This window comes from Ranitomeya variabilis, chromosome 1 (genome assembly GCF_051348905.1).
Source record: "Ranitomeya variabilis isolate aRanVar5 chromosome 1, aRanVar5.hap1, whole genome shotgun sequence".
Lineage (NCBI taxonomy): Eukaryota > Metazoa > Chordata > Amphibia > Anura > Dendrobatidae > Ranitomeya > Ranitomeya variabilis.
In genome coordinates, this window is record NC_135232.1 from 790,240,096 (window position 1) to 790,261,762 (window position 21,667).

General features: G+C 34.4%; 11 non-coding genes across 11 annotated transcripts; all 11 read left to right on the top strand.

The window, feature by feature from the left end:
• The first annotated feature begins 644 nt into the window (after window positions 1–644).
• TRNAR-UCU (transfer RNA arginine (anticodon UCU)) lies at window positions 645–730 on the top strand. The gene is given in 2 exon segments: window positions 645–681; window positions 695–730. It is a non-coding gene; the product is annotated as a tRNA-Arg (tRNA).
• A 1,326-nt stretch (window positions 731–2,056) lies between these two features.
• On the top strand, window positions 2,057–2,142 carry TRNAR-UCU (transfer RNA arginine (anticodon UCU)). The gene is given in 2 exon segments: window positions 2,057–2,093; window positions 2,107–2,142. It is a non-coding gene; the product is annotated as a tRNA-Arg (tRNA).
• A 5,506-nt stretch (window positions 2,143–7,648) lies between these two features.
• Window positions 7,649–7,734, top strand: TRNAR-UCU (transfer RNA arginine (anticodon UCU)). Its single transcript is given in 2 exon segments — window positions 7,649–7,685; window positions 7,699–7,734. It is a non-coding gene; the product is annotated as a tRNA-Arg (tRNA).
• A 1,997-nt stretch (window positions 7,735–9,731) lies between these two features.
• Window positions 9,732–9,817, top strand: TRNAR-UCU (transfer RNA arginine (anticodon UCU)). The gene is given in 2 exon segments: window positions 9,732–9,768; window positions 9,782–9,817. It is a non-coding gene; the product is annotated as a tRNA-Arg (tRNA).
• Window positions 9,818–11,143: 1,326 nt separating this feature from the next.
• Window positions 11,144–11,229, top strand: TRNAR-UCU (transfer RNA arginine (anticodon UCU)). Its single transcript is given in 2 exon segments — window positions 11,144–11,180; window positions 11,194–11,229. It is a non-coding gene; the product is annotated as a tRNA-Arg (tRNA).
• A 2,713-nt stretch (window positions 11,230–13,942) lies between these two features.
• TRNAR-UCU (transfer RNA arginine (anticodon UCU)) lies at window positions 13,943–14,028 on the top strand. The gene is given in 2 exon segments: window positions 13,943–13,979; window positions 13,993–14,028. It is a non-coding gene; the product is annotated as a tRNA-Arg (tRNA).
• Window positions 14,029–15,354: 1,326 nt separating this feature from the next.
• Window positions 15,355–15,440, top strand: TRNAR-UCU (transfer RNA arginine (anticodon UCU)). The gene is given in 2 exon segments: window positions 15,355–15,391; window positions 15,405–15,440. It is a non-coding gene; the product is annotated as a tRNA-Arg (tRNA).
• A 1,330-nt stretch (window positions 15,441–16,770) lies between these two features.
• TRNAR-UCU (transfer RNA arginine (anticodon UCU)) lies at window positions 16,771–16,856 on the top strand. The gene is given in 2 exon segments: window positions 16,771–16,807; window positions 16,821–16,856. It is a non-coding gene; the product is annotated as a tRNA-Arg (tRNA).
• Window positions 16,857–18,177: 1,321 nt separating this feature from the next.
• On the top strand, window positions 18,178–18,263 carry TRNAR-UCU (transfer RNA arginine (anticodon UCU)). Its single transcript is given in 2 exon segments — window positions 18,178–18,214; window positions 18,228–18,263. It is a non-coding gene; the product is annotated as a tRNA-Arg (tRNA).
• Window positions 18,264–19,588: 1,325 nt separating this feature from the next.
• On the top strand, window positions 19,589–19,674 carry TRNAR-UCU (transfer RNA arginine (anticodon UCU)). The gene is given in 2 exon segments: window positions 19,589–19,625; window positions 19,639–19,674. It is a non-coding gene; the product is annotated as a tRNA-Arg (tRNA).
• Window positions 19,675–20,996: 1,322 nt separating this feature from the next.
• On the top strand, window positions 20,997–21,082 carry TRNAR-UCU (transfer RNA arginine (anticodon UCU)). The gene is given in 2 exon segments: window positions 20,997–21,033; window positions 21,047–21,082. It is a non-coding gene; the product is annotated as a tRNA-Arg (tRNA).
• Window positions 21,083–21,667: the final 585 nt, after the last annotated feature.

Sequence of the window (21,667 nt, forward strand, 5' to 3'; positions counted from 1 at the left end):
TTTAGAAAAACTGTAAAAGGAAAAAATGAGGAAAGGAAAAACTTCTAAAGAAAAGCATAGCTGACTTCTAAAATCAGGATATCTAGCAGGAGCACTCCAGAAAATTTCCCTGCATTCATTTGGACTAAAACAAATGTTCTCTGATAGTCTTATCATATGGCTAAAATTATTTCCTTTGTTTTGACTAATATCCTTCCCAAACCAGTGTCCCATTAGCGTACAACGAAACTGATGTTCCAAGCCATTTTTCTAGGCTTAAGTTCCTAAGGGTCAGTGGCTACTGCATTGAAGCTGTAGAAAGTAAAAAAGATCAAAGCTTGAGAGTCAGAAACCAGCAAAATCAACCCCTTTTGTGGTCTTGCATACATTACTGTGCCACATTTTACCAACAGGGAACTCTGTTAGTAATTTATAATGAACTCCTGGCATGTAAGACTAAAAAAGTGCATGTAATGAGTTTTAGTATGAAATAGATCTTTCCCTTTTACATTATATGCATTTTCTTTCTGATCAGTTTTACCTTTACAAATAAGAAAACAAAAGCAAAGTTCCATAGAGAAAAGAAATCTTTCTGTTATCCAGTCATCAGGAAAATGTTGAGTATCTAGATTTGACAAAACACCTACTTCAAGTAAGAGACTTGTGGCTCTGTGGCGCAATGGATAGCGCATTGGACTTCTAGGGAACTGATGTGATTCAAAGGTTGTGGGTTTGAGTCCCACCAGAGTCATATTTTAAAGTTTGTGTGACATTCATACTTTGTCTCAGTTGTTGGAAATATGAAAAAGGAAAAAAAATGTATCAGATCTGCGCTTAATATTAACATTTAGAGAAAATTAGAAGCCGTATTTAGGTTTGAACTTGTCAAAGAACGTAGAAGGAGCAGATACTAAAGGCTCATTGACACAAACAATAGCATATAGGGCACAATAAATTATTGCATATTGTTTGTCTAGTGATTGGTGTTCTGTTTCCTGTTTTCAGTAGTCCCAAGTTCTTTTTTTAATTTGAACCTTTTTAAAAGTCATTTTTGTATGTGTTTACAAGATATGCAAAACGTGGACATTCTTTGGCTAAAAAGTGTCGAAATAAGTTTAAAGATGAGAACAGAGTGATATCAGCTGCCTTGTCCTCATAAACACTTTCTGCTTCGCTAACGAGATCACTGAAATCATGTAAGCAGATAATTTTTGGAGAGCCGAAATTCAGTGGAAATGAGTTTTTTGTTATTAAGTTAATTTTTATGGTAAGAAATTAGTTTATAATTTTGGACAAATCATCTGATCTCTTTTCATAATAATCTAGCGTTAACACAAATTACCACTATAAAATCTGAAGCAGTAAACTTTGTGAAAGCCAAATTTTGTATCAGTCTGAAATCTTTTGGCCATTAATGTACAGTCCTAGATATTTTTAGAAAAACTGTAAAAGGAAAAAATGAGGAAAGGAAAAACTTCTAAAGAAAAGCATAGCTGACTTCTAAAATCAGGATATCTAGCAGGAGCACTCCAGAAAATTTCCCTGCATTCATTTGGACTAAAACAAATGTTCTCTGATAGTCTTATCATATGGCTAAAATTATTTCCTTTGTTTTGACTAATATCCTTCCCAAACCAGTGTCCCATTAGCGTACAACGAAACTGATGTTCCAAGCCATTTTTCTAGGCTTAAGTTCCTAAGGGTCAGTGGCTACTGCATTGAAGCTGTAGAAAGTAAAAAAGATCAAAGCTTGAGAGTCAGAAACCAGCAAAATCAACCCCTTTTGTGGTCTTGCATACATTACTGTGCCACATTTTACCAACAGGGAACTCTGTTAGTAATTTATAATGAACTCCTGGCATGTAAGACTAAAAAAGTGCATGTAATGAGTTTTAGTATGAAATAGATCTTTCCCTTTTACATTATATGCATTTTCTTTCTGATCAGTTTTACCTTTACAAATAAGAAAACAAAAGCAAAGTTCCATAGAGAAAAGAAATCTTTCTGTTATCCAGTCATCAGGAAAATGTTGAGTATCTAGATTTGACAAAACACCTACTTCAAGTAAGAGACTTGTGGCTCTGTGGCGCAATGGATAGCGCATTGGACTTCTAGGGAACTGATGTGATTCAAAGTTTGTGGGTTCGAGTCCCACCAGAGTCATATTTTAAAGTTTGTGTGACATTCATACTTTGTCTCAGTTGTTGGAAATATGAAAAAGGAAAAAAAAAGTATCAGATCTGCACTTCATATTAACATTTAGAGAAAATTAGAAGCCGTATTTAGGTTTGAACTTGTCAAAGAACGTAGAAGGAGCAGATACTAAAGGCTCATTGACACAAACAATAGCATATAGGGCACAATAAATTATTGCATATTGTTTGTCTAGTGATTGGTGTTCTGTTTCCTGTTTTCAGTAGTCCCAAGTTCTTTTTTTAATTTGAACCTTTTTAAAAGTCATTTTTGTATGTGTTTACAAGATATGCAAAACGTGGACATTCTTTGGCTAAAAAGTGTCGAAATAAGTTTAAAGATGAGAACAGAGTGATATCAGCTGCCTTGTCCTCATAAACACTTTCTGCTTCGCTAACGAGATCACTGAAATCATGTAAGCAAGTAATTTTTGGAGAGCCGAAATTCAGTGGAAATGAGTTTTTTGTTATTAAGTTAATTTTTATGGTAAGAAATTAGTTTATAATTTTGGACAAATCATCTGAACTCTTTTCATAATAATCTAGCGTTAACACAAATTACCACTATAAAATCTGAAGCAGTAAACTTTGTGAAAGCCAAATTTTGTATCAGTCTGAAATCTTTTGGCCATTAATGTACAGTCCTAGATATTTTTAGAAAAACTGTAAAAGGAAAAAATGAGGAAAGGAAAAACTTCTAAAGAAAAGCATAGCTGACTTCTAAAATCAGGATATCTAGCAGGAGCACTCCAGAAAATTTCCCTGCATTCATTTGGACTAAAACAAATGTTCTCTGATAGTCTTATCATATGGCTAAAATTATTTCCTTTGTTTTGACTAATATCCTTCCCAAACCAGTGTCCCATTAGCGTACAACGAAACTGATGTTCCAAGCCATTTTTCTAGGCTTAAGTTCCTAAGGGTCAGTGGCTACTGCATTGAAGCTGTAGAAAGTAAAAAAGATCAAAGCTTGAGAGTCAGAAACCAGCAAAATCAACCCCTTTTGTGGTCTTGCATACATTACTGTGCCACATTTTACCAACAGGGAACTCTGTTAGTAATTTATAATGAACTCCTGGCATGTAAGACTAAAAAAGTGCATGTAATGAGTTTTAGTATGAAATAGATCTTTCCCTTTTACATTATATGCATTCTCTTTCTGATCAATTTTACCTTTACAAATAAGAAAACAAAAGCAAAGTTCCATAGAGAAAAGAAATCTTTCTGTTATCCAGTCATCAGGAAAATATTGAGTATCTAGATTTGACAAAACACCTACTTCAAGTAAGAGACTTGTGGCTCTGTGGCGCAATGGATAGCGCATTGGACTTCTAGGGAACTGATGTGATTCAAAGGTTGTGGGTTCGAGTCCCACATTCATACTTTGTCTCAGTTGTTGGAAATATGAAAAAGGAAAAAAAATGTATCAGATCTGCGCTTAATATTAACATTTAGAGAAAATTAGAAGCCGTATTTAGGTTTGAACTTGTCAAAGAACGTAGAAGGAGCAGATACTAAAGGCTCATTGACACAAACAATAGCATATAGGGCACAATAAATTATTGCATATTGTTTGTCTAGTGATTGGTGTTCTGTTTCCTGTTTTCAGTAGTCCCAAGTTGTTTTTTTAATTTGAACCTTTTTAAAAGTCATTTTTGTATGTGTTTACAAGATATGCAAAACGTGGACATTCTTTGGCTAAAAAGTGTCGAAATAAGTTTAAAGATGAGAACAGAGTGATATCAGCTGCCTTGTCCTCATAAACACTTTCTGCTTCGCTAACGAGATCACTGAAATCATGTAAGCAGGTAATTTTTGGAGAGCCGAAATTCAGTGGAAATGAGTTTTTTGTTATTAAGTTAATTTTTATGGTAAGAAATTAGTTTATAATTTTGGACAAATCATCTGATCTCTTTTCATAATAATCTAGCGTTAACACAAATTACCACTATAAAATCTGAAGCAGTAAACTTTGTGAAAGCCAAATTTTGTATCAGTCTGAAATCTTTTGGCCATTAATGTACAGTCCTAGATATTTTTAGAAAAACTGTAAAAGGAAAAAATGAGGAAAGGAAAAACTTCTAAAGAAAAGCATTGCTGACTTCTAAAATCAGGATATCTAGCAGGAGTACTCCAGAAAATTTCCCTGCATTTATTTGGACTAAAACAAATGTTCTCTGATAGTCTTATCATATGGCTAAAATTATTTCCTTTGTTTTGACTAATATCCTTCCCAAACCAGTGTCCCATTAGCATACAATGAAACTGATGTTCCAAGCCATTTTTCTAGGCTTAAGTTCCTAAGGGTCAGTGGCTACTGCATTGAAGCTGTAGAAAGTAAAAAAGATCAAAGCTTGAGAGTCAGAAACCAGCAAAATCAACCCCTTTTGTGGTCTTGCATACATTACTGTGCCACATTTTACCAACAGGGAACTCTGTTAGTAATTTATAATGAACTCCTGGCATGTAAGACTAAAAAAGTGCATGTAATGAGTTTTAGTATGAAATAGATCTTTCCCTTTTACATTATATGCATTTTCTTTCTGATCAGTTTTACCTTTACAAATAAGAAAACAAAAGCAAAGTTCCATAGAGAAAAGAAATCTTTCTGTTATCCAGTCATCAGGAAAATGTTGAGTATCTAGATTTGACAAAACACCTACTTCAAGTAAGAGACTTGTGGCTCTGTGGCGCAATGGATAGCACATTGGACTTCTAGGGAACTGATGTGATTCTAAGTTTGTGGGTTCGAGTCCCACCAGAGTCATATTTTAAAGTTTGTGTGACATTCATACTTTGTCTCAGTTGTTGGAAATATGAAAAAGGAAAAAAAAAGTATCAGATCTGCACTTCATATTAACATTTAGAGAAAATTAGAAGCCGTATTTAGGTTTGAACTTGTCAAAGAACGTAGAAGGAGCAGATACTAAAGGCTCATTGACACAAACAATAGCATATAGGGCACAATAAATTATTGCATATTGTTTGTCTAGTGATTGGTGTTCTGTTTCCTGTTTTCAGTAGTCCCAAGTTCTTTTTTTAATTTGAACCTTTTTAAAAGTCATTTTTGTATGTGTTTACAAGATATGCAAAACGTGGACATTCTTTGGCTAAAAAGTGTCGAAATAAGTTTAAAGATGAGAACAGAGTGATATCAGCTGCCTTGTCCTCATAAACACTTTCTGCTTCGCTAACGAGATCACTGAAATCATGTAAGCAAGTAATTTTTGGAGAGCCGAAATTCAGTGGAAATGAGTTTTTTGTTATTAAGTTAATTTTTATGGTAAGAAATTAGTTTATAATTTTGGACAAATCATCTGAACTCTTTTCATAATAATCTAGCGTTAACACAAATTACCACTATAAAATCTGAAGCAGTAAACTTTGTGAAAGCCAAATTTTGTATCAGTCTGAAATCTTTTGGCCATTAATGTACAGTCCTAGATATTTTTAGAAAAACTGTAAAAGGAAAAAATGAGGAAAGGAAAAACTTCTAAAGAAAAGCATAGCTGACTTCTAAAATCAGGATATCTAGCAGGAGCACTCCAGAAAATTTCCCTGCATTCATTTGGACTAAAACAAATGTTCTCTGATAGTCTTATCATATGGCTAAAATTATTTCCTTTGTTTTGACTAATATCCTTCCCAAACCAGTGTCCCATTAGCGTACAACGAAACTGATGTTCCAAGCCATTTTTCTAGGCTTAAGTTCCTAAGGGTCAGTGGCTACTGCATTGAAGCTGTAGAAAGTAAAAAAGATCAAAGCTTGAGAGTCAGAAACCAGCAAAATCAACCCCTTTTGTGGTCTTGCATACATTACTGTGCCACATTTTACCAACAGGGAACTCTGTTAGTAATTTATAATGAACTCCTGGCATGTAAGACTAAAAAAGTGCATGTAATGAGTTTTAGTATGAAATAGATCTTTCCCTTTTACATTATATGCATTCTCTTTCTGATCAATTTTACCTTTACAAATAAGAAAACAAAAGCAAAGTTCCATAGAGAAAAGAAATCTTTCTGTTATCCAGTCATCAGGAAAATATTGAGTATCTAGATTTGACAAAACACCTACTTCAAGTAAGAGACTTGTGGCTCTGTGGCGCAATGGATAGCGCATTGGACTTCTAGGGAACTGATGTGATTCAAAGGTTGTGGGTTCGAGTCCCACATTCATACTTTGTCTCAGTTGTTGGAAATATGAAAAAGGAAAAAAAATGTATCAGATCTGCGCTTAATATTAACATTTAGAGAAAATTAGAAGCCGTATTTAGGTTTGAACTTGTCAAAGAACGTAGAAGGAGCAGATACTAAAGGCTCATTGACACAAACAATAGCATATAGGGCACAATAAATTATTGCATATTGTTTGTCTAGTGATTGGTGTTCTGTTTCCTGTTTTCAGTAGTCCCAAGTTGTTTTTTTAATTTGAACCTTTTTAAAAGTCATTTTTGTATGTGTTTACAAGATATGCAAAACGTGGACATTCTTTGGCTAAAAAGTGTCGAAATAAGTTTAAAGATGAGAACAGAGTGATATCAGCTGCCTTGTCCTCATAAACACTTTCTGCTTCGCTAACGAGATCACTGAAATCATGTAAGCAGGTAATTTTTGGAGAGCCGAAATTCAGTGGAAATGAGTTTTTTGTTATTAAGTTAATTTTTATGGTAAGAAATTAGTTTATAATTTTGGACAAATCATCTGATCTCTTTTCATAATAATCTAGCGTTAACACAAATTACCACTATAAAATCTGAAGCAGTAAACTTTGTGAAAGCCAAATTTTGTATCAGTCTGAAATCTTTTGGCCATTAATGTACAGTCCTAGATATTTTTAGAAAAACTGTAAAAGGAAAAAATGAGGAAAGGAAAAACTTCTAAAGAAAAGCATTGCTGACTTCTAAAATCAGGATATCTAGCAGGAGTACTCCAGAAAATTTCCCTGCATTTATTTGGACTAAAACAAATGTTCTCTGATAGTCTTATCATATGGCTAAAATTATTTCCTTTGTTTTGACTAATATCCTTCCCAAACCAGTGTCCCATTAGCATACAATGAAACTGATGTTCCAAGCCATTTTTCTAGGCTTAAGTTCCTAAGGGTCAGTGGCTACTGCATTGAAGCTGTAGAAAGTAAAAAAGATCAAAGCTTGAGAGTCAGAAACCAGCAAAATCAACCCCTTTTGTGGTCTTGCATACATTACTGTGCCACATTTTACCAACAGGGAACTCTGTTAGTAATTTATAATGAACTCCTGGCATGTAAGACTAAAAAAGTGCATGTAATGAGTTTTAGTATGAAATAGATCTTTCCCTTTTACATTATATGCATTTTCTTTCTGATCAGTTTTACCTTTACAAATAAGAAAACAAAAGCAAAGTTCCATAGAGAAAAGAAATCTTTCTGTTATCCAGTCATCAGGAAAATGTTGAGTATCTAGATTTGACAAAACACCTACTTCAAGTAAGAGACTTGTGGCTCTGTGGCGCAATGGATAGCACATTGGACTTCTAGGGAACTGATGTGATTCAAAGTTTGTGGGTTCGAGTCCCACCAGAGTCATATTTTAAAGTTTGTGTGACATTCATACTTTGTCTCAGTTGTTGGAAATATGAAAAAGGAAAAAAAATGTATCAGATCTGCACTTCATATTAACATTTAGAGAAAATTAGAAGCCGTATTTAGGTTTGAACTTGTCAAAGAACGTAGAAGGAGCAGATACTAAAGGCTCATTGACACAAACAATAGCATATAGGGCACAATAAATTATTGCATAATGTTTGTCTAGTGATTGGTGTTCTGTTTCCTGTTTTCAGTAGTCCCAAGTTCTTTTTTTAATTTGAACCTTTTTAAAAGTCATTTTTGTATGTGTTTACAAGATATGCAAAACGTGGACATTCTTTGGCTAAAAAGTGTCGAAATAAGTTTAAAGATGAGAACAGAGTGATATCAGCTGCCTTGTCCTCATAAACACTTTCTGCTTCGCTAACGAGATCACTGAAATCATGTAAGCAAGTAATTTTTGGAGAGCCGAAATTCAGTGGAAATGAGTTTTTAGTTATTAAGTTAATTTTTATGGTAAGAACCGTAACTTGTAGGTCAATGACCTACATTTCCTTCAGTCGCGGTGATGCGCCCCCTGGTGGATGTCCTCATATGACCTGTAGCGTGGGAAAAAGTTCCCAGGCTGCAGTTCATGAGAACATCCAGCAGGGGCGCATCACCGCAACTGAATGTAAGTATAGATCACTGCTTTCCTTTCAGCACCCGGGGATTACAGGTACGAGCGAGCGGTTTATCGCAGCTCTGCCTGTAATATTAGTTAACCCCTTCAGATGGATTACTTCGTGGGACCTGATCTGACAGCAGAAGGTATGTATCTTGTGCGTTTATTATTTTTCCAAGCGAGGGTGTTCCTGATGGACTGAGAGTACAATAAATTATTACAACAACCGCTGTGTTTTTTTCATTAAAATACTTTTAAATCATGTGTGTGTGTGTTTTTTAACCCTTTCCTACAATTGGATTAATAATGGATAGGTGTCATAATTGACGCCTCTCCTTTATTAATCTGGCTTAATGTCACCTTCCAATAGCAAGGTGGCATTAACCCTTCATTACCCCATATCCCACCGCTACAGGGAGTGGGAAGAGAGTGGCCAAGTGCCAGAATAGGCGCATCTTCCAGATGTGCCTTTTCTGGGGTGGCTGGGGGCAGATGTTTTTAGCCACGGGGGGGCCAATAACCAAGGACCCTCTCCTGGCTATTAATATCTGCCCTCAGTCACTGGCTTTACCATTCTGGCGGAGAAAATTGCGCGGGAGCCCACGCCAATTTTTTCCGCCATTTAACCCTTTATTTCAGCAGCTACAGCGCTGAAATTTTGCACATACACACTACTAACATTAGTAATGTGGAATATGCAAAAAAAAAGGGGATATGAGATGGTTTACTGTATGTAAACCATGTCTCATATCCTGTCGGGTTTGTGCAGGAGAAATGAGAAGCCGGCAATTGAATTACCGGCTTTTAACAGATATCGCGCTGAATGAAATATAAATACAGAATATATATATATGTGTCTCAATGACATATATATATATATATACTGTATATATGTTTTCCCGAACATTTGAGCACATAAATCCATTAGATGTCGGTTTTGCAAGCCTGCGCGAAAATCTCGCAGTACGGATGCCATACGGATTACATACGGAGGATGCCATGCGCAAAATACGCTGACACACCCTGACTACGGATCACTATTTTGGGAACATTTCACCGTATTTCGGCCGTATTACGGCCGTAAAATACGGACCGTATTGTCTTACGCCGAGTGTGACGCCGGCCTAAAAAAGTGCATGTAATGAGTTTTAGTATGAAATAGATCTTTCCCTTTTACATTATATGCATTTTCTTTCTGATCAGTTTTACCTTTACAAATAAGAAAACAAAAGCAAAGTTCCATAGAGAAAAGAAATCTTTCTGTTATCCAGTCATCAGGAAAATGTTGAGTATCTAGATTTGACAAAACACCTACTTCAAGTAAGAGACTTGTGGCTCTGTGGCGCAATGGATAGCGCATTGGACTTCTAGGGAACTGATGTGATTCAAAGGTTGTGGGTTCGAGTCCCACCAGAGTCATATTTTAAAGTTTGTGTGACATTCATACTTTGTCTCAGTTGTTGGAAATATGAAAAAGGAAAAAAAATGTATCAGATCTGCGCTTAATATTAACATTTAGAGAAAATTAGAAGCCGTATTTAGGTTTGAACTTGTCAAAGAACGTAGAAGGAGCAGATACTAAAGGCTCATTGACACAAACAATAGCATATAGGGCACAATAAATTATTGCATATTGTTTGTCTAGTGATTGGTGTTCTGTTTCCTGTTTTCAGTAGTCCCAAGTTGTTTTTTTAATTTGAACCTTTTTAAAAGTCATTTTTGTATGTGTTTACAAGATATGCAAAACGTGGACATTCTTTGGCTAAAAAGTGTCGAAATAAGTTTAAAGATGAGAACAGAGTGATATCAGCTGCCTTGTCCTCATAAACACTTTCTGCTTCGCTAACGAGATCACTGAAATCATGTAAGCAGATAATTTTTGGAGAGCCGAAATTCAGTGGAAATGAGTTTTTTGTTATTAAGTTAATTTTTATGGTAAGAAATTAGTTTATAATTTTGGACAAATCATCTGATCTCTTTTCATAATAATCTAGCGTTAACACAAATTACCACTATAAAATCTGAAGCAGTAAACTTTGTGAAAGCCAAATTTTGTATCAGTCTGAAATCTTTTGGCCATTAATGTACAGTCCTAGATATTTTTAGAAAAACTGTAAAAGGAAAAAATTAGGAAAGGAAAAACTTCTAAAGAAAAGCATAGCTGACTTCTAAAATCAGGATATCTAGCAGGAGCACTCCAGAAAATTTCCCTGCATTCATTTGGACTAAAACAAATGTTCTCTGATAGTCTTATCATATGGCTAAAATTATTTCCTTTGTTTTGACTAATATCCTTCCCAAACCAGTGTCCCATTAGCGTACAACGAAACTGATGTTCCAAGCCATTTTTCTAGGCTTAAGTTCCTAAGGGTCAGTGGCTACTGCATTGAAGCTGTAGAAAGTAAAAAAGATCAAAGCTTGAGAGTCAGAAACCAGCAAAATCAACCCCTTTTGTGGTCTTGCATACATTACTGTGCCACATTTTACCAACAGGGAACTCTGTTAGTAATTTATAATGAACTCCTGGCATGTAAGACTAAAAAAGTGCATGTAATGAGTTTTAGTATGAAATAGATCTTTCCCTTTTACATTATATGCATTTTCTTTCTGATCAGTTTTACCTTTACAAATAAGAAAACAAAAGCAAAGTTCCATAGAGAAAAGAAATCTTTCTGTTATCCAGTCATCAGGAAAATGTTGAGTATCTAGATTTGACAAAACACCTACTTCAAGTAAGAGACTTGTGGCTCTGTGGCGCAATGGATAGCGCATTGGACTTCTAGGGAACTGATGTGATTCAAAGGTTGTGGGTTTGAGTCCCACCAGAGTCATATTTTAAAGTTTGTGTGACATTCATACTTTGTCTCAGTTGTTGGAAATATGAAAAAGGAAAAAAAATGTATCAGATCTGCGCTTAATATTAACATTTAGAGAAAATTAGAAGCCGTATTTAGGTTTGAACTTGTCAAAGAACGTAGAAGGAGCAGATACTAAAGGCTCATTGACACAAACAATAGCATATAGGGCACAATAAATTATTGCATATTGTTTGTCTAGTGATTGGTGTTCTGTTTCCTGTTTTCAGTAGTCCCAAGTTCTTTCTTTTTTTAATTTGAACCTTTTTAAAAGTCATTTTTGTATGTGTTTACAAGATATGCAAAACGTGGACATTCTTTGGCTAAAAAGTGTCGAAATAAGTTTAAAGATGAGAACAGAGTGATATCAGCTGCCTTGTCCTCATAAACACTTTCTGCTTCGCTAACGAGATCACTGAAATCATGTAAGCAGATAATTTTTGGAGAGCCGAAATTCAGTGGAAATGAGTTTTTTGTTATTAAGTTAATTTTTATGGTAAGAAATTAGTTTATAATTTTGGACAAATCATCTGATCTCTTTTCATAATAATCTAGCGTTAACACAAATTACCACTATAAAATCTGAAGCAGTAAACTTTGTGAAAGCCAAATTTTGTATCAGTCTGAAATCTTTTGGCCATTAATGTACAGTCCTAGATATTTTTAGAAAAACTGTAAAAGGAAAAAATGAGGAAAGGAAAAACTTCTAAAGAAAAGCATAGCTGACTTCTAAAATCAGGATATCTAGCAGGAGCACTCCAGAAAATTTCCCTGCATTCATTTGGACTAAAACAAATGTTCTCTGATAGTCTTATCATATGGCTAAAATTATTTCCTTTGTTTTGACTAATATCCTTCCCAAACCAGTGTCCCATTAGCGTACAACGAAACTGATGTTCCAAGCCATTTTTCTAGGCTTAAGTTCCTAAGGGTCAGTGGCTACTGCATTGAAGCTGTAGAAAGTAAAAAAGATCAAAGCTTGAGAGTCAGAAACCAGCAAAATCAACCCCTTTTGTGGTCTTGCATACATTACTGTGCCACATTTTACCAACAGGGAACTCTGTTAGTAATTTATAATGAACTCCTGGCATGTAAGACTAAAAAAGTGCATGTAATGAGTTTTAGTATGAAATAGATCTTTCCCTTTTACATTATATGCATTTTCTTTCTGATCAGTTTTACCTTTACAAATAAGAAAACAAAAGCAAAGTTCCATAGAGAAAAGAAATCTTTCTGTTATCCAGTCATCAGGAAAATGTTGAGTATCTAGATTTGACAAAACACCTACTTCAAGTAAGAGACTTGTGGCTCTGTGGCGCAATGGATAGCGCATTGGACTTCTAGGGAACTGATGTGATTCAAAGGTTGTGGGTTCGAGTCCCACATTCATACTTTGTCTCAGTTGTTGGAAATATGAAAAAGGAAAAAAAATGTATCAGATCTGCACTTAATATTAACATTTAGAGAAAATTAGAAGCCGTATTTAGGTTTGAACTTGTCAAAGAACGTAGAAGGAGCAGATACTAAAGGCTCATTGACACAAACAATAGCATATAGGGCACAATAAATTATTGCATATTGTTTGTCTAGTGATTGGTGTTCTGTTTCCTGTTTTCAGTAGTCCCAAGTTGTTTTTTTAATTTGAACCTTTTTAAAAGTCATTTTTGTATGTGTTTACAAGATATGCAAAACGTGGACATTCTTTGGCTAAAAAGTGTCGAAATAAGTTTAAAGATGAGAACAGAGTGATATCAGCTGCCTTGTCCTCATAAACACTTTCTGCTTCGCTAACGAGATCACTGAAATCATGTAAGCAGGTAATTTTTGGAGAGCCGAAATTCAGTGGAAATGAGTTTTTTGTTATTAAGTTAATTTTTATGGTAAGAAATTAGTTTATAATTTTGGACAAATCATCTGATCTCTTTTCATAATAATCTAGCGTTAACACAAATTACCACTATAAAATCTGAAGCAGTAAACTTTGTGAAAGCCAAATTTTGTATCAGTCTGAAATCTTTTGGCCATTAATGTACAGTCCTAGATATTTTTAGAAAAACTGTAAAAGGAAAAAATGAGGAAAGGAAAAACTTCTAAAGAAAAGCATAGCTGACTTCTAAAATCAGGATATCTAGCAGGAGCACTCCAGAAAATTTCCCTGCATTCATTTGGACTAAAACAAATGTTCTCTGATAGTCTTATCATATGGCTAAAATTATTTCCTTTGTTTTGACTAATATCCTTCCCAAACCAGTGTCCCATTAGCGTACAACGAAACTGATGTTCCAAGCCATTTTTCTAGGCTTAAGTTCCTAAGGGTCAGTGGCTACTGCATTGAAGCTGTAGAAAGTAAAAAAGATCAAAGCTTGAGAGTCAGAAACCAGCAAAATCAACCCCTTTTGTGGTCTTGCATACATTACTGTGCCACATTTTACCAACAGGGAACTCTGTTAGTAATTTATAATGAACTCCTGGCATGTAAGACTAAAAAGTGCATGTAATGAGTTTTAGTATGAAATAGATCTTTCCCTTTTACATTATATGCATTTTCTTTCTGATCAGTTTTACCTTTACAAATAAGAAAACAAAAGCAAAGTTCCATAGAGAAAAGAAATCTTTCTGTTATCCAGTCATCAGGAAAATGTTGAGTATCTAGATTTGACAAAACACCTACTTCAAGTAAGAGACTTGTGGCTCTGTGGCGCAATGGATAGCGCATTGGACTTCTAGGGAACTGATGTGATTCAAAGGTTGTGGGTTTGAGTCCCACCAGAGTCATATTTTAAAGTTTGTGTGACATTCATACTTTGTCTCAGTTGTTGGAAATATGAAAAAGGAAAAAAAATGTATCAGATCTGCGCTTAATATTAACATTTAGAGAAAATTAGAAGCCGTATTTAGGTTTGAACTTGTCAAAGAACGTAGAAGGAGCAGATACTAAAGGCTCATTGACACAAACAATAGCATATAGGGCACAATAAATTATTGCATATTGTTTGTCTAGTGATTGGTGTTCTGTTTCCTGTTTTCAGTAGTCTCAAGTTGTTTTTTTAATTTGAACCTTTTTAAAAGTCATTTTTGTATGTGTTTACAAGATATGCAAAACGTGGACATTCTTTGGCTAAAAAGTGTCGAAATAAGTTTAAAGATGAGAACAGAGTGATATCAGCTGCCTTGTCCTCATAAACACTTTCTGCTTCGCTAACGAGATCACTGAAATCATGTAAGCAGGTAATTTTTGGAGAGCCGAAATTCAGTGGAAATGAGTTTTTTGTTATTAAGTTAATTTTTATGGTAAGAAATTAGTTTATAATTTTGGACAAATCATCTGATCTCTTTTCATAATAATCTAGCGTTAACACAAATTACCACTATAAAATCTGAAGCAGTAAACTTTGTGAAAGCCAAATTTTGTATCAGTCTGAAATCTTTTGGCCATTAATGTACAGTCCTAGATATTTTTAGAAAAACTGTAAAAGGAAAAAATGAGGAAAGGAAAAACTTCTAAAGAAAAGCATTGCTGACTTCTAAAATCAGGATATCTAGCAGGAGTACTCCAGAAAATTTCCCTGCATTTATTTGGACTAAAACAAATGTTCTCTGATAGTCTTATCATATGGCTAAAATTATTTCCTTTGTTTTGACTAATATCCTTCCCAAACCAGTGTCCCATTAGCGTACAATGAAACTGATGTTCCAAGCCATTTTTCTAGGCTTAAGTTCCTAAGGGTCAGTGGCTACTGCATTGAAGCTGTAGAAAGTAAAAAAGATCAAAGCTTGAGAATCAGAAACCAGCAAAATCAACCCCTTTTGTGGTCTTGCATACATTATTGTGCCACATTTTACCAACAGGGAACTCTGTTAGTAATTTATAATGAACTCCTGGCATGTAAGACTAAAAAAGTGCATGTAATGAGTTTTAGTATGAAATAGATCTTTCCCTTTTACATTATATGCATTTTCTTTCTGATCAGTTTTACCTTTACAAATAAGAAAACAAAAGCAAAGTTCCATAGAGAAAAGAAATCTTTCTGTTATCCAGTCATCAGGAAAATGTTGAGTATCTAGATTTGACAAAACACCTACTTCAAGTAAGAGACTTGTGGCTCTGTGGCGCAATGGATAGCGCATTGGACTTCTAGGGAACTGATGTGATTCAAAGGTTGTGGGTTCGAGTCCCACCAGAGTCATATTTTAAAGTTTGTGTGACATTCATACTTTGTCTTAGTTGTTGGAAATATGAAAAAGGAAAAAAAATGTATCAGATCTGCGCTTCATATTAACATTTAGAGAAAATTAGAAGCCGTATTTAGGTTTGAACTTGTCAAAGAACGTAGAAGGAGCAGATACTTTATAAAGGCTCATTGACACAAACAATAGCATATAGGGCACAATAAATTATTGCATATTGTTTGTCTAGTGATTGGTGTTCTGTTTCCTGTTTTCAGTAGTCCCAAGTTGTTTTTTTAATTTGAACCTTTTTAAAAGTCATTTTTGTATGTGTTTACAAGATATGCAAAACGTGGACATTCTTTGGCTAAAAAGTGTCGAAATAAGTTTAAAGATGAGAACAGAGTGATATCAGCTGCCTTGTCCTCATAAACACTTTCTGCTTCGCTAACGAGATCACTGAAATCATGTAAGCAGGTAATTTTTGGAGAGCCGAAATTCAGTGGAAATGAGTTTTTTGTTATTAAGTTAATTTTTATGGTAAGAAATTAGTTTATAATTTTGGACAAATCATCTGATCTCTTTTCATAATAATCTAGCGTTAACACAAATTACCACTATAAAATCTGAAGCAGTAAACTTTGTGAAAGCCAAATTTTGTATCAGTCTGAAATCTTTTGGCCATTAATGTACAGTCCTAGATATTTTTAGAAAAACTGTAAAAGGAAAAAATGAGGAAAGGAAAAACTTCTAAAGAAAAGCATTGCTGACTTCTAAAATCAGGATATCTAGCAGGAGTACTCCAGAAAATTTCCCTGCATTTATTTGGACTAAAACAAATGTTCTCTGATAGTCTTATCATATGGCTAAAATTATTTCCTTTGTTTTGACTAATATCCTTCCCAAACCAGTGTCCCATTAGCGTACAATGAAACTGATGTTCCAAGCCATTTTTCTAGGCTTAAGTTCCTAAGGGTCAGTGGCTACTGCATTGAAGCTGTAGAAAGTAAAAAAGATCAAAGCTTGAGAGTCAGAAACCAGCAAAATCAACCCCTTTTGTGGTCTTGCATACATTACTGTGCCACATTTTACCAACAGGGAACTCTGTTAGTAATTTATAATGAACTCCTGGCATGTAAGACTAAAAAAGTGCATGTAATGAGTTTTAGTATGAAATAGATCTTTCCCTTTTACATTATATGCATTTTCTTTCTGATCAGTTTTACCTTTACAAATAAGAAAACAAAAGCAAAGTTCCATAGAGAAAAGAAATCTTTCTGTTATCCAGTCATCAGGAAAATGTTGAGTATCTAGATTTGACAAAACACCTACTTCAAGTAAGAGACTTGTGGCTCTGTGGCGCAATGGATAGCGCATTGGACTTCTAGGGAACTGATGTGATTCAAAGGTTGTGGGTTCGAGTCCCACCAGAGTCATATTTTAACGTTTGTGTGACATTCATACTTTGTCTCAGTTGTTGGAAATATGAAAAAGGAAAAAAAATGTATCAGATCTGTACTTCATATTAACATTTAGAGAAAATTAGAAGCCGTATTTAGGTTTGAACTTGTCAAAGAACGTAGAAGGAGCAGATACTAAAGGCTCATTGACACAAACAATAGCATATAGGGCACAATAAATTATTGCATATTGTTTGTCTAGTGATTGGTGTTCTGTTTCCTGTTTTCAGTAGTCCCGAGTTCTTTTTTTAATTTGAACCTTTTTAAAAGTCATTTTTGTATGTGTTTACAAGATATGCAAAACGTGGACATTCTTTGGCTAAAAAGTGTCGAAATAAGTTTAAAGATGAGAACAGAGTGATATCAGCTGCCTTGTCCTCATAAACACTTTCTGCTTCGCTAACGAGATCACTGAAATCATGTAAGCAAGTAATTTTTGGGGAGCCGAAATTCAGTGGAAATGAGTTTTTTGTTATTAAGTTAATTTTTATGGTAAGAAATTAGTTTATAATTTTGGACAAATCATCTGAACTCTTTTCATAATAATCTAGCGTTAACACAAATTACCACTATAAAATCTGAAGCAGTAAACTTTGTGAAAGCCAAATTTTGTATCAGTCTGAAATCTTTTAGCCATTAATGTACAGTCCTAGATATTTTTAGAAAAACTGTAAAAGGAAAAAATGAGGAAAGGAAAAACTTCTAAAGAAAAGCATTGCTGACTTCTAAAATCAGGATATCTAGCAGGAGCACTCCAGAAAATTTCCCTGCATTTATTTGGACTAAAACAAATGTTCTCTGATAGTCTTATCATATGGCTAAAATTATTTCCTTTGTTTTGACTAATATCCTTCCCAAACCAGTGTCCCATTAGCGTACAATGAAACTGATGTTCCAAGCCATTTTTCTAGGCTTAAGTTCCTAAGGGTCAGTGGCTACTGCATTGAAGCTGTAGAAAGTAAAAAAGATCAAAGCTTGAGAGTCAGAAACCAGCAAAATCAACCCCTTTTGTGGTCTTGCATACATTACTGTGCCACATTTACCAACAGGGAACTCTGTTAGTAATTTATAATGAACTCCTGGCATGTAAGACTAAAAAAGTGCATGTAATGAGTTTTAGTATGAAATAGATCTTTCCCTTTTACATTATATGCATTTTCTTTCTGATCAGTTTTACCTTTACAAATAAGAAAACAAAAGCAAAGTTCCATAGAGAAAAGAAATCTTTCTGTTATCCAGTCATCAGGAAAATGTTGAGTATCTAGATTTGAACACCTACTTCAAGTAAGAGACTTGTGGCTCTGTGGCGCAATGGATAGCGCATTGGACTTCTAGGGAACTGATGTGATTCAAAGGTTGTGGGTTCGAGTCCCACCAGAGTCATATTTTAAAGTTTGTGTGACATTCATACTTGTCTCAGTTGTTGGAAATATGAAAAAGGAAAAAAAATGTATCAGATCTGCGCTTAATATTAACATTTAGAGAAAATTAGAAGCCGTATTTAGGTTTGAACTTGTCAAAGAACGTAGAAGGAGCAGATACTAAAGGCTCATTGACACAAACAATAGCATATAGGGCACAATAAATTATTGCATATTGTTTGTCTAGTGATTGGTGTTCTGTTTCCTGTTTTCAGTAGTCCCAAGTTCTTTTTTTAATTTGAACCTTTTTAAAAGTCATTTTTGTATGTGTTTACAAGATATGCAAAACGTGGACATTCTTTGGCTAAAAAGTGTCGAAATAAGTTTAAAGATGAGAACAGAGTGATATCAGCTGCCTTGTCCTCATAAACACTTTCTGCTTCGCTAACGAGATCACTGAAATCATGTAAGCAGGTAATTTTTGGAGAGCCGAAATTCAGTGGAAATGAGTTTTTTGTTATTAAGTTAATTTTTATGGTAAGAAATTAGTTTATAATTTTGGACAAATCATCTGATCTCTTTTCATAATAATCTAGCGTTAACACAAATTACCACTATAAAATCTGAAGCAGTAAACTTTGTGAAAGCCAAATTTTGTATCAGTCTGAAATCTTTTGGCCATTAATGTACAGTCCTAGATATTTTTAGAAAAACTGTAAAAGGAAAAAATGAGGAAAGGAAAAACTTCTAAAGAAAAGCATTGCTGACTTCTAAAATCAGGATATCTAGCAGGAGTACTCCAGAAAATTTCCCTGCATTTATTTGTACTAAAACAAATGTTCTCTGATAGTCTTATCATATGGCTAAAATTATTTCCTTTGTTTTGACTAATATCCTTCCCAAACCAGTGTCCCATTAGCGTACAATGAAACTGATGTTCCAAGCCATTTTTCTAGGCTTAAGTTCCTAAGGGTCAGTGGCTACTGCATTGAAGCTGTAGAAAGTAAAAAAGATCAAAGCTTGAGAGTCAGAAACCAGCAAAATCAACCCCTTTTGTGGTCTTGCATACATTACTGTGCCACATTTTACCAACAGGGAACTCTGTTAGTAATTTATAATGAACTCCTGGCATGTAAGACTAAAAAAGTGCATGTAATGAGTTTTAGTATGAAATAGATCTTTCCCTTTTACATTATATGCATTTTCTTTCTGATCAGTTTTACCTTTACAAATAAGAAAACAAAAGCAAAGTTCCATAGAGAAAAGAAATCTTTCTGTTATCCAGTCATCAGGAAAATGTTGAGTATCTAGATTTGACAAAAAACCTACTTCAAGTAGGAGACTTGTGGCTCTGTGGCGCAATGGATAGCGCATTGGACTTCTAGGGAACTGATGTGATTCAAAGGTTGTGGGTTTGAGTCCCACCAGAGTCATATTTTAAAGTTTGTGTGACATTCATACTTTGTCTCAGTTGTTGGAAATATGAAAAAGGAAAAAAAATGTATCAGATCTGCGCTTAATATTAACATTTAGAGAAAATTAGAAGCCGTATTTAGGTTTGAACTTGTCAAAGAACGTAGAAGGAGCAGATACTAAAGGCTCATTGACACAAACAATAGCATATAGGGCACAATAAATTATTGCATATTGTTTGTCTAGTGATTGGTGTTCTGTTTCCTGTTTTCAGTAGTCCCAAGTTCTTTTTTTAATTTGAACCTTTTTAAAAGTCATTTTTGTATGTGTTTACAAGATATGCAAAACGTGGACATTCTTTGGCTAAAAAGTGTCGAAATAAGTTTAAAGATGAGAACAGAGTGATATCAGCTGCCTTGTCCTCATAAACACTTTCTGCTTCGCTAACAAGATCACTGAAATCATGTAAGCAAGTAATTTTTGGAGAGCCGAAATTCAGTGGAAATGAGTTTTTTGTTATTAAGTTAATTTTTATGGTAAGAAATTAGTTTATAATTTTGGACAAATCATCTGAACTCTTTTCATAATAATCTAGCGTTAACACAAATTACCACTATAAAATCTGAAGCAGTAAACTTTGTGAAAGCCAAATTTTGTATCAGTCTGAAATCTTTTGGCCATTAATGTACAGTCCTAGATATTTTTAGAAAAACTGTAAAAGGAAAAAATGAGGAAAGGAAAAACTTCTAAAGAAAAGCATAGCTGACTTCTAAAATCAGGATATCTAGCAGGAGCACTCCAGAAAATTTCCCTGCATTCATTTGGACTAAAACAAATGTTCTCTGATAGTCTTATCATATGGCTAAAATTATTTCCTTTGTTTTGACTAATATCCTTCCCAAACCAGTGTCCCATTAGCGTACAACGAAACTGATGTTCCAAGCCATTTTTCTAGGCTTAAGTTCCTAAGGGTCAGTGGCTACTGCATTGAAGCTGTAGAAAGTAAAAAAGATCAAAGCTTGAGAGTCAGAAACCAGCAAAATCAACCCCTTTTGTGGTCTTGCATACATTACTGTGCCACATTTTACCAACAGGGAACTCTGTTAGTAATTTATAATGAACTCCTGGCATGTAAGACTAAAAAAGTGCATGTAATGAGTTTTAGTATGAAATAGATCTTTCCCTTTTACATTATATGCATTTTCTTTCTGATCAGTTTTACCTTTACAAATAAGAAAACAAAAGCAAAGTTCCATAGAGAAAAGAAATCTTTCTGTTATCCAGTCATCAGGAAAATGTTGAGTATCTAGATTTGAACACCTACTTCAAGTAAGAGACTTGTGGCTCTGTGGCGCAATGGATAGCGCATTGGTCTTCTAGAGAACTGATGTGATTCAAAGGTTGTGGGTTCGAGTCCCACCGAAGTCATATTTTAAAGTTTGTGTGACATTAATACTTTGTCTCAGTTGTTGTTGGAAATATGAAAAAGGAAAAAAAATGTGTCAGATCTGCGCTTCATATTAACATTTAGAGAAAATTAGAAGCCGTATTTAGGTTTGAACTTGTCAAAGAATGTAGATGGAGCAGCTACTAAAGGCTCATTGACACAAACAATAGCATATAGGGCACAATAAATTATTGCATATTGTTTGTCTAGTGATTGGTGTTCTGTTTCCTGTTTTCACTAATCCCAAGTTCTTTTTTTAATTTGAACCTTTTTAAAAGTCATTTTTGTATGTGTTTACAAGATATGCAAAACGTGGACATTCTTTGGCTGAAAAGTGTCAAAATATGTTTAAAGATGAGAACAGAGTGATATCAGCTGCCTTGTCCTCATAAACACTTTCTGCTTCGCTAACGAGATCACTGAAATCATGTAAGCAGGTAATTTTTGGAGAGCCGAAATTCAGTGGAAATGAGTTTTTTGTTATTAAGTTAATTTTTTATGGTAAGAAATTAGTTTATAATTTTGGACAAATCATCTGATCTCTTTTCATAATAATCTAGCGTTAA